We start from the raw sequence: 11,389 nt of genomic DNA on the forward strand, positions 1-11,389 counted from the left end.
ATCATGAGCAAGAATGTTTGTAGCAGTGTCATTTATCATACCAAAGAGTTAGAAACAATCCTACTGCCCACTGAGCTTGGATAAATAAACAGTGGTATAGATACACAAGAGAATAGTATATAGCAGTAAAAGCAAATGAACTGTAATTGTTCAATTCAAACATTTAATTTTACTTTATTTTTTTAATTGTTTGAAGTTTTCAATTTCTAGTAGGAAAACATTATCTGAATGAATACCCTAATGGCAAACCATTGTAAAATATTTCAGCTGCATTTGGGGCAGAGGGGTAGGGATTATCCTCAAAGCACCCCAGCTTTCTTCATGAGAAGGTCAGAGGTACACGGTTCATATTACTGTGACATCCATTAGGTGATCTAAGTTGCTTTACCTTCAGCAGGGGCTTTATTTGTCAGAGGGCATTATGCTTGACCTCCAAATTTGGCCGACAATTTACTGATGAGATTCATAACCTTTGGGTTGCTCTGATATTTTGACATATTTGCTGGGTTCTGAGCCACATCCTGGAAGGCCACCATAACTTCTGGATCCTGCATGGCTGCAAGAACCTCTGGATCACTAAGAATTTCATTGAGCCCAGGCATTCCTGCCATTCCAGGCATGCCCCCTCCCATTCCAGGCATTCCTCCAGGAAAATTACCAGGATTCCACCAAGAAACCACCTGGAAAAGAGCCATACTGAGCTCCTGACGGTCGTCTGGCTTCTCCTCTCTCTGGGCTCTCTCATGTTCTTCCCGAGCCTTCTTGACCTTTTCTATTCTTTCTTTGATCTCTCGCCCTTCAGGTTTTCGCTCATACTTTCTCCGACGTTCAGCAATTTTCTGGGCCCTTGGTTGAACTTCTTTCATAATTGCACTAGCATCTTCATCATAATCCAGCTTACAGACAAGGGCAAGATCATGGGCAGCTTCTTCCCAATGGCCCAAAAGTCTGTGCGCTTTCCCTTGCCATTTGTATGGCTGAGCTGAATCAGGATTTATTTCAACAGCTCTGTCACAGTCTCGGATGGCAGCATTTGGCTTCTGTAATTTGATGAAGACACTGGCTCTCTTGGCATACAGAATGGCCAAACGAGGATTTAGCTTGATGGCATCTGTGAACAAGTCATGGCTTTCTGTAGTTCACCATCATTTAGGGCATCAACGGCAGCCACTTTTTTTTATCATTTGCCTAATCCATCATCTCCTCAGTTATCTATACATTTTCATCTCCCATTTCTGGAGGGGCATCAGTGTCTGGTTCATTCACACCTTCATTGTCAATTTCTAGATCACTTTCCTCACTTGATGGTTCATCTGTCTTTATGTTTTCCTCCACCTTCTTACTGTTTTTTCTTCCTTGGTATTTGCTTCCAATTTAGTTTTATGAGTAGCAGGTCGTATTTTACCCCCCATGCTCTCCACCCACTCCCTCAGGAAGCACATTTCCTCGGTGTGCAGAACGCTCGGGTCCTGCTTGCACATTTTCACAAAGGCTCGAGGCTCGCTCACTTTGTCCAGGTCCACTGTCCAGAGGCAGCGGGAGGCAGCGGGCATGGCAGAGGCTGAGGCCAGATTCCAGCAATCAAACATTTTAGAAACACAATGTTGAACTGCGGTGTGACTCCATTTTCAAAACAGACAAAACTAAACAATATGCCATTGGGGACACACAGAAAAGCAATGGTTTCTCTGTGAAGATGTTGAGGAATGGGGCTGGGAGGCATTCACTGGGACATTAGGATTTCAAAAGAACTGACGATGTCCTATTTCTTAAACTGGGTGGTGGGTTCAAGAGTATTTTTTTTTCTCTCTAAATATATTCTCTTTTGTGCACAAATTATTCCTAATAAACATGAAAATAAATCTTAATATTCACTACAAAAAATCAATATGGAATGTGATCAGGTGATCCCCCAAAGAAATCAATAACTAATAAGCTGATTTTTAATCTTCAAACTTACTAGTAGTCAAATAGTTCTAAAATTTTTTAACATAAAATTTTAAAATGAGTAGTGTTCTTCAGCACTCAGGTTAACGAAGGTATTTTTAAAATAATACTTAATGCCTGTGTTAATGCAATGAGATGGACATAGTTATACCCTGCTGGAAGCGTAAATCAGCACAAGTTTTCTAAAAAGCTGTTTGATGACATATATCAGAAAGCCTTAAAAGTTGTTCCTTTGATTCAGTAATTCCATGAAATCTCAGAAAATCACAAGAGATTGATTCAAAGATTTAGACTCTATATAGCATTGTACACAAGTAGCCAAAAGTGCAAAAACATTTATACATTCATGCAACAAATATTTATTGAGCACCTACTATGTGCCAAGTAGTGTTTGGGGCACGTGCAATACATTGGTGAACAAAATTGATAAAAATCTCTACCCTCATGGAATTTACATTACAATGGGAGGAGTAGATAATAAATGGTAAACTTAGTAAATAAAGTATAATAGTACATGAGAAAATAATAGACGCCATGAAAAAAAAAGACAAAGCAGAGCAAGATAAGAGCAATCAGGAGTGGCTGGAGGCAAGACAAAAAGAAACAGTTTCCTTCATTAAGAAGATGATGCCTGAGCACAAGATTCTAAGGAGGTGAGAAATCTGGGTAGTGAGTCTTTGGGCATTCCAGGCAGAAGGAACAGCTAGTGCAAAGGCCCAGGGGCACAGTTTGTCTGACAATTAGAAAAACAGTAAGGAGTCCAGTGGGGCTGGTGCGGCCTGGGCAGGAAGAAGAATAGGAGATGAAGCCAGAGAGATAAGAGTTGGGGGCAACCTTGAAGGGCCTCAAAGGCCATCATAAGGATGTAAGCTTTTACTCTTAGCAAAATGGGGAGCCCTTGCAGTGTTTGGAGCAGAGAGCTATGATGTGACTTATATTTTTTAAAGTTCAAACAATGTTCAAACAATAGAGCAATGACTAAATAAATTACAGTAAGTCTTTGCTTGTTCAGAGTAGGAGCTCAGAAAATATTTGGAGAACAAATGCATATACTAAAATATTACACAACCATTAAAGATTATAACTGCAGTGAATATTCAGGGACATGGAAAAATTCTTATCATGCATATTAAATGAAAAAAATATGATTAAAAAATTATGGCTCCAATTTTGAATAGACAGGTAGGTATGTAGATAATTGATAGATAATGGAAAGAGAAATAGATTTTTTAAAAAAAACTATAGGGAGATACTATCTAATACAAAATGGTTTTAAGTAAATGGTGAAATTACAGGCGTTTTTATAGTATTTGTTGTATTTGGGGTATTTCTGGATTTTTTTTTTTTTTTAAGCAGAGGTCTTCTTAGAAGCCCATATGATTTAAATTTATTTATTTATTTATTTATGGCTGTGTTGGGTCTTCATTTCTGTGCAAGTGCTTTCTCTAGTTGTGGCAAGCAGGGGCCACTCTTCGTCACGGTGCGCGGGCCTCTCACTATCGCGGCCTCTCTTGTTGCAGAGCACAGGCTCCAGATGCGCAGGCTCAGTAATTGTGGCTCATGGACCCAGTTGCTCCATGGCATGTGGGGTCTTCCCAGACCAGGGCTCGAACCCGTGTCCCCTGCATTGGCAGGCAGATTCTCAACCACTGTGCCACCAGGGAAGCCCTATTTCTGGATTTTTAAAGAATAATAATGTATTACTTTCATAATCATAAAAAAATAAATTTATATTTTTAAAACCTACCATAGGCATATGGTATTCTTTGTAATTTCTATGCTGAATGTCAGGAAATATATCCATCGATCAAAATTATTAGATTTTTTTCTGGGTTCCTGGGAAAATGGAAGGTATTTGATATTCATTGGCTGAATTTAACAGCAGGCAGCCTGCAGTTCATCAGTGAGGCTGTCACCAGTAGTTCAATAAATCCATTGGAATCACTACAGAAGAATTCTAATGGGATCATGGAAACAATTTGGCTGGTAGAAAACAAATGATTAAAAAGTCATTACATTATCTACACAGGCAAGAGAATTGCCTAATTTAACCACGAAAGTCACTACAAAAGACCAAAATAATTACACTGTAAATGGATACCCCAAATAAGGGAATCATTTGATTTTAATGATATCCAGAGAGAAAATTATAGGTGCAGGGTGAGTTTGCCAGAGCTGCATAGAACAGCTCATTAGCGCCTTCACTGGATTCAATCGACTGCTCATTTGAATCTGAGGCGCCCAGTCCCCCTCATGGGAGCCCCTTCTTGTTAATTTCATTTTGGTGTCTGGGTCTGATGTCTTCAGATGCCTGAGTCTCACTGAAGGCATGCCAGAGGACAGATGAGAAGCATCTCCTTTTAAGTTCCTACCAGGCTCAGTTTGTAGCAGGATATCAGCCTCTGTGGCCAAGAACATGTTGAACCACCAGAAACATGTAGTAATTTGGTCCATGAGGCATATGGAGTGATGAACCAAAAAAGAGTCCTTAAGAGAACCAAAAGTGGGATTCCCATGAAACATTTGCAAAGCTCCCAGAAACATGCTTTCTCTCTCTCAAGGGAAGGTTCCATGTCCACTATTTCCTGAGGAGCTGGAGGGTGCCCCCTGTTCAATAGAATCTTCAGATCCAAAGTGTCTTACCCAGCAAAGGTGGATGCAGAATTAAATTGTTGCTCATTTATTTAATCATCTGACAGATATTCATTGAATTCCTACCAGGTATCATTTGAGGATGAATAAGTCCCTGCATTAAAAAGCGAATCATTCAAGGACTTCCCTGGTGGTGCAGTGGTTAAGAATCCACCTGCCGGGCTTCCCTGGTGGCACAGTGGTTAAGAGTCTGCCTGCCGATACAGGGGACATGGGTTCGTGCCCCGGTCCGAGAGGATCCCTCATGCTGCAGAGCAGCTGGGCCCATGAGCCAGGGCCGCTGAGCCTGCACGTCCAGAGCCTGTGCACCACAACAGGAGAGGCCACAACAGTGAGAGGCCCACGTATCGCAAAAAAAAAAAAAAAAAAAAAAAAAAAGAATCCACCTGCCAATGGAGGGGACATGGGTTCAAGCCCTTGTCCAGGAAGATCCCACATGCCGCAGAGCTACTAAGCCCATGTACCACAACTACTGAGCCTGCACTCTAGACCCCGCGAGCCACAACTACTGAGCCCACGTGCCACAACGACTGAAGCCCGCGCACCTAGAGCCCGTGCTCCACAACACGAAAAGCCATCACAGTGAGAAGCCCGCACACCTCAATGAAGAGTAGCCCCCGCTTGCTGCAACCAGAGAAAGACTGTGTGCAGCAAGACCCAATGCAGCCAAAAATAAATAAATAAATTTACTTAAAAAAAAAAAAAGTGAATCGTTTAGAAAGGAAAGCAGATAATAGCAAAGATCAATAAAACTAAAAGCTAGTTCTTTGAGAAGATAAACAAAATTGATAAACCATTAGCCAGACTCATCAAGAAAAAAAGGGAGAGGACTCAAATCAATAGAATTAGAAATGAAAAAGGAGAAGTTACAACTGACACTGCAGAAATACAAAGGATCATGAGAGATTACTACAAGCAACTATATGCCAATAAAATGGACAACCTGGAAGAAATGGATAAATTCTTAGAAAAGCACAACCTTCTGAGACTGAACCAGGAAGAAATAGAAAATATAAACAGACCAATCACAAGCACTGAAATTGAGACTGTGATTAAAAATCTTCCAACAAACAAAAGCCCAGGACCAGATGGCTTCACAGGAGAATTCTATGAAACATTTAGAGAAGAGCTAACACTTATTCTTCTCAAACTCTTCCAAAATATAGCAGAGGAAGGAATACTCACACTCATTCTACGAGGCCACCATCACCCTACCTGGGTTTGGGATGATCTCACACATTGCACCTTACTACTCGGGAAAAAAAAGAGCCTTTTGGATATATGGGTATAGTATGAGCTATAATATCAATTGGGTTCTTAGGTTTTATTGTATGGGCCCATCACATATTCACAGTAGGTATGGACATTGATACACGAGCATACTTTACATCAGCTACTATAATTATTGCCATCCCTACAGGGGTAAAAGTATTTAGCTGATTAGCAACACTCCACGGAGGCAATATTAAATGATCATCAGCCCTGATGTGAGCCTTGGGTTTCATCTTCCTTTTCACAGTCGGTGGACAAACAGGTATTGTCCTAGCTAATTCATCATTAGACATTGTACTTCATGATACCTACTATGTAGTCACACACTTTCACTATGTGCTCTCAATGGGAGCTATTTTTGCTATCATAGGAGGATTTGTACACTGATTTCCACTATTCTCAGGGTATACACTCAACTTGACATGAGCAAAAATTCACTTTGTGATCATATTCGTGGGTGTCAACATAACCTTCTTCCCACAACATTTCCTAGGCTAATCTGGCCTGCCTCGATGATACTCTGACTATCCAGATGCCTGTACAACATGGAATACCATCTCATCAATAGGCTCATTCATCCCATTAACAGCAGTCATACTGATAGTCTTCATTATCTGAGAAGCATTCACATCCAAATGAGAAGTATTAGCGGTAGAGCTTACTATCACAAATTTAGAATGACTAAATGGATGTCCCCCACCATATCATACATTTGAAGAACCAACCTACATTAATCTAAAATAGTCAAGAAAGGAAGGAATTGAACCCTCTCTTATCGGTTTCAAGCCAACATCATAGCCACTATGTCTTTCTTCATGAACTAGGTATTTGTAAAATTTTATATAACTTTGTCGAAGTTAAGTCACAAGTGAAAATATTGTATATCTCTATGGCATACCGCTTCCAACTAGGTTTGCAAGATGCAACATCACCCATCATAGAAGAACTGCTACATTTTCACGACCACACACTAATAATTGTTTTCCTAATTAGCTCCTTAGTCCTCTATATCATTACACTAATACTTACAACTAAGTTAACACATACTAGCACAATAGATGCCCAAGAGGTGGAGACTATTTGGACTATCTTGCCGGCCATTATCTTAATCTTAATTGCCCTGACATCATTACAAATTCTTTATATGATAGATGAAATCAACAGCCCATCTCTTACTGTAAAAACTATAGGCCATGAATGATACTGAAGCTATGAATACACTGACTACAAAGACCTAAACTTTGATTCCCATATAATCCCAACACCAGACCTAAAACCAGGAGAACTACGACTACTAGAAGTAGATAACCAAGTAATTTTACCTATAGAGATAACAATCCGAGTACTAATTTCCTCCGAAGACGTACTACGCTCATGAGCCATACCCTCCTTGGGCCTAAAGACAGATGCAATCCCAGGGCACCTACACCAAACAACCCTAATATCAACATGACCAGGCTTGTTCTACGGACAGTGTTCAGAGATCTGTGGGTCGAACCACAGCTTCATGCCAATTGTTCTTGAACTAGTGCCCCTAAAATACTTCAAGAAATGATCAGCGTCTATACTATAAACTCATTAAGAAGCTAGATTAGCGTTAACATTTTAAGTTAAAAACTGAGAGCCAAAGTTCTCCTTGATGACATGCCACAACTAGATATAGCAACATGATTTGTTACTATTTCATCTATATTTCTAACACTATTTATTCTATTTCAACTAAAAATCTCAAAGCACATCTACTACCCCAACCCAAAATCAACACTCACTAAAATACAAAAACAACATGCCCCTTGAGAAACAGTATGAACAAACATCTATTTGCCCCCTTCGTAACCCCAGTCATAGGCATCCCTGTAGTCATCCTGATCATTATATTCCCAAGTATTCTATTCCCAACATCAAAATGACTAATTAATAATCGCATAATCTCCCTTCAACAGTGATTAATTCAACTCACATCAAAACAAATCATAGGTATTCATAATCAAAAAGGACAAACCTGATCGCTAATACTAATATCACTAATTCTAGTTATAGGCTCAACCAATCTCCTCGGACTATTACGCCACTCATTTACACCCACCACACAGCTCCCAGTAAATGTAGGAATAGCCATCCCTCTATGAGCCAGTGCCATCATTACGGGCCTCCGTAATAAAACAAAAGCATCCCTAGCCCACTTCTTACCACAAGGCACACCCACTTTCCTCATCCCTATGCTAGTAATTATCGAAACTATTAGCCTATTCATCCAGCCAGTAGCACTGGCAGTACGACTAACAGCCAATATTACTGCAGGCCACTTACTAATACACCTAATCGGGGAGACAACCCTCATGCTAATAAGCACCAGCACATTCACAGCTCTTATTACATTTACTATTCTCACCCTACTCACCATCCTTGAATTTGCTGTCGCTATAATTCAAGCCTATGTATTTACCCTCTTAGTAAGCTTATACCTGCACGACAACACATAATGACCCACCAAACCCACACGAATCACATAGTAAACCCCAGTCCCTGACCCCTCACAGGAGCTCTTTCAGCACTTCTCATAACATGAGGCCTTATCATGTGATTCCACTTCAACTCAATAGTTCTACTAATACTGGGCCTACTAACTAATATTCTAACAGTATATCAGTGATGACAAGACATCATTTGAGAAAGCACTTTCCAAGGCCACCACACACCAACCGTCCAAAAGGGACTTCAATATGGAATAATCTTATTTATCGTCTCAGAAGTCCTACTTTTTTTTTTTTTTGTGGTATGCGGGCCTCTCACTGTTGTGGCCTCTCCTGTTGCAGAGCACAGGCTCCGGACGCGCAGGCTCAGTGGCCATGGCTCACGGGCCCAGCCGCTCCGCGGCATGTGGGATCTTCCCGGACCGGGGCATGAACCCGTGTCCCCTGCATCGGCAGGCGGACTCTCAACCACTGCGCCACCAGGGAAGCCCAAGAAGTCCTACTTTTTACCAGCTTTTTTTGAGCCTTCTACCACTCAAGCCTCGCCCCCCACTCCTGAACTAAGTGGATGCTGGCCACCAACAGGCACTCACCCCTTAAACCCCATAGAAGGACCACTCCTTAACACTTCTGTGCTATTAGCCTCTGGCATATCCATTACCTGAGCCCATCATAGCCTTATAGAAGGAAATCACAAGCACATACTCCAAGCCCTTTTTATTACAATTGCCCTCGGTGTTTATTTTACACTCCTACAAACGTCAGAGTATTACAAAGCCCCCTTTACAATCTCAGATGGAGTCTATAGATCAACTTTCTTCGAACCCACAGGATTCCACAGACTGCAGGTAATTATTGGATCTACTTTTCTTATTGTTTGTTTCCTATGCCAACTAAAATTGCACTTCACATCCACCCACCACTTCGGCTTCGAAGCTGCTGCTTGATACTGATATTTTGTAGATGTTGTATGACTATTTCTTTACGTATCTATCTATTGATGAGGCTCACAGTCCTTTTAGTATTAATTAGTACAACTGACTTCCAATCCGCTAGTTTCGGTACACCCCGAAAAAGAACAATAAACCTAATACTGACCTTATTAACAGACACAATACTAGCCTCATTACTCCTACTTATCGCCTTCTGACTTCCTCAACTAAACCCTACGCAGAAAAAACAAGCCCCTACGAATGCGGATTTGACCCTATAGGATCCGCCCGTTTACCCTTTTCCATAAAATTTTTCCTAGTAGCAATCACTTTCCTTCTTTTTGACCTAGAAATTACCCTCCTACTACCCCTCCCCTGAGCAACCCAAACAAACGTAAAAACAATACTTATCATAGCCCTATTTTTAATTTCATTGTTATGAATATTAATAATATTATGGATAATAATATTATGAATAATGAATATTAATGAATCTCATTATTCATGAATAATTTCATTATTCATTTAATTTCATTATTCTATTTCATTGGCCTACGAATGAACTCAAAAGGGGTTGGAATGAGCTGAATATGGTATTTAGTTGAAAATAAAACAAGTGATTTCGACTCCTTAGATTATGGTTAAACTCATAACTACCAAGTGTCCCTAGTACATCTAAACATTATTATAGCTTTCACTATATCCCTTGTAGGGTTACTAATATACTGGTCCCACCTAATACCCTCACTACTTTGCCTGAAGGGCATGATACTATCACTGTTTATCCTAGCAGCCCTGACAAGCTTAAGTTCACATTTCACCTTAGCCAGCATAATACCATTCTCCTACTGGTACTCGCTGCCTGCAAAGCAGCCCTCAGATTAGCCCTATTGTAATAGTATCAAACACAAGTGGGACCAATTACGTACAAAACCTCAACCTTCTCCAATACTAAAATTTATTATCCCCACAATGATATTAATACCTCTAAATTGGCTATCAAAAAGCAACATAATCTGAATTACCTCCACAACCCACAGCCGATTAATTAGCCTTACAAACCTACTTCTTCTTAACCATTTCAACGACAATAGCCTCAACTACTCATTAATATTCTTCTCCGACTCCCTCTCTGCACCATTACTAATCCTAACAATATGACTCCTCCCCCTAATATTAATAGCCAGCCAATCCCACTTACTCAAAGAATCACTAATCTGAAAAAAACTATACATCATAATACTAATCATGTTACAAACACTTCTAATCATAATTCACTGCCACAGAGCTAATCCTATTTTACATTATATTTGAAGCCATGCTAGTCCCTACCCTTTTTATCATTATCCGCTGGGGTAACCAAACAGAACAACTTAATGCAGGACTTTACTTTCTATTCTACACATTAATTGGGTCACTCCCATTGCTAGTGGCATTAACATACATACAAAACATCATAGTCTCCCTAAATTTCCTAGTACTTCAATATTGGACCCAACCACTATCCAACTCCTGATCCAACATCTTTATATGATTGGCCTGCATGATAACTTTTATAGTAAAAATGCCCCTCTACGGCCTCCACCTTTGACTACCCAAAGCACATGTAGAAGTCCCCATTGCAGGCTCCATAGTCCTTGCACTGTACTACTAAAACTCGGGGGCTATGGCATGCTACGAATCACGTGAATACTCAATCCCCTAACAGAATACATAGCATACCCTTTCCTTATGCTTTCCTTATGGGGAATAATCATAACTATCTCTATTTGTCTACGTCAAACAGACCTAAAATCACTCACTGCCTACTCCTCAGTCAGCCATATAGCACTCGTTATTGCAGCTATCCTCATTCAAACCCCTCGAAGTTACATGGGGGCTACTGCCCTAATAATTGCTCATGGCCTCACGTCGACTATATTATTTTGCCTAGCAAACTCAAATTACAAGCGAACCCATAGCCAAACTATAATCTTAGCCCAAGGCCTGCAAATTCTCTTCCCACTAATAGCCACTTGATGACTATTAGCAAGCCTAACAAACCTGCCCTACCCCCAACTATTAATCTAATTGGAGAACTGTTCATAGTTATATCAACTTTCTCATGGTCAA

General features: G+C 40.3%; 1 pseudogene across 1 annotated transcript; it reads right to left on the reverse strand.

The window, feature by feature from the left end:
- Positions 1-369: 369 nt before the first annotated feature.
- On the reverse strand, positions 370-1,505 carry LOC308624954 (hsc70-interacting protein-like; annotated as a pseudogene). The gene has a single exon. The product of its transcript is annotated as a hsc70-interacting protein-like (transcript).
- Positions 1,506-11,389: the final 9,884 nt, after the last annotated feature.

The sequence above is a fragment of the Mesoplodon bidens genome, assembly GCF_964165515.1.
Source record: "Mesoplodon bidens genome assembly, chromosome: 11".
Taxonomy (NCBI): domain Eukaryota; kingdom Metazoa; phylum Chordata; class Mammalia; order Artiodactyla; family Ziphiidae; genus Mesoplodon; species Mesoplodon bidens.